Consider the following 1,571-nt stretch of genomic DNA (forward strand, 5'->3'; position numbering starts at 1 on the left):
AAACTTTCTCCGGGCCGCGCAACACGCACTTTCCGCCGGACACCGACGGAGGCAACGTCCCCCTCCTGCGGTGACAAAAAAAATCCACCCCTGGTACCTAAAAATTTCTCCAGCGGCGGGCCCCTGGCCTAAACTTTCTCCGGCCCGCGCAACACGCACTTTCCGTCGGACACGGACGGAGGCAACGTCCCCCTCCTGCGGTGACAAAAAAAATCCACCCCTGGTACCTAAAAATTTCTCCAGCGGCGGGCCCCTGGCCTAAATTTTCTCCGGCCCGCGCAACACGCACTTTGCGCCGGACGCCGGTCCCAAACCACCACCGCCGACCGCCACAAGGCGACAGCCACCATCCCCAAGCGCCATCCCCGACCGCCACAAGGCGACCGCCACAAGGCGACCGCCACAAGGCGACAGCCACCATCCCCAAGCGCCATCCCCGACCGCCACAAGGCGACCGCCACCAGCCGACCGCCACAAGGCGACAGCCACCATCCCCAAGCGCCATCCCCAAGCGCCACCCCCGACCGCCACCAGCCGACCGCCACCAGCCGACCGCCACCAGCCGACCGCCACCAGCCGACAGCCACCATCCCCAAGCGCCACCCCCGACCGCCGCCCCCCGACCGCCACAAGGCGACCGCCACCAGCCGACCGCCACAAGGCGACAGCCACCATCCCCAAGCGCCACCCCCGACCGCCACCCCCCGACCGCCACCAGCCGACCGCCACCAGCCGACCGCCACCAGCCGACCGCCACAAGGCGACAGCCACCATCCCCAAGCGCCATCCCCGACCGCCACCCCCCGACCGCCACAAGGCGACAGCCACCATCCCCAAGCGCCATCCCCGACCGCCACCCCCCGACCGCCACCAGCCGACCGCCACCAGCCGACCGCCACAAGGCGACAGCCACCATCCCCAAGCGCCATCCCCGACCGCCACAAGGCGACCGCCACAAGGCGACCGCCACCAGCCGACCGCCACAAGGCGACAGCCACCATCCCCAAGCGCCATCCCCGACCGCCACAAGGCGACCGCCACAAGGCGACCGCCACCAGCCGACCGCCACAAGGCGACAGCCACCATCCCCAAGCGCCATCCCCGACCGCCACCCCCCGACCGCCACCAGCCGACCGCCACCAGCCGACAGCCACCATCCCCAAGCGCCATCCCCAAGCGCCACCCCCGACCGCCACCAGCCGACCGCCACCAGCCGACCGCCACCAGCCGACCGCCACCAGCCGACAGCCACCATCCCCAAGCGCCATCCCCAAGCGCCACCCCCGACCGCCACCAGCCGACAGCCACCAGCCGACCGCCACCAGCCGACCGCCACCGGCCGTTCGCGGTGTGCGCCGCCGTTCCCCAAGCACCCTCCGGGACGAAGCCGGAGCCAGAGAATAGCAGCGGTGGTGCGTAAAAGCTGCGGCCGGGCCTCGCGGAAGGTCCCCGGGCGGCGAGCTGCGGAGCCCCGGCCTCCAGCTTCCACCAGGTAATAGGACCGGGCGCGCGTAAAAGCTGCGGCCGGGCCTCGCGGAAGGTCCTCGGGCATCCAGCGAGATCACACGGCC

Source organism: Syngnathus scovelli, unplaced genomic scaffold (genome assembly GCF_024217435.2).
Source record: "Syngnathus scovelli strain Florida unplaced genomic scaffold, RoL_Ssco_1.2 HiC_scaffold_74, whole genome shotgun sequence".
Lineage (NCBI taxonomy): Eukaryota > Metazoa > Chordata > Actinopteri > Syngnathiformes > Syngnathidae > Syngnathus > Syngnathus scovelli.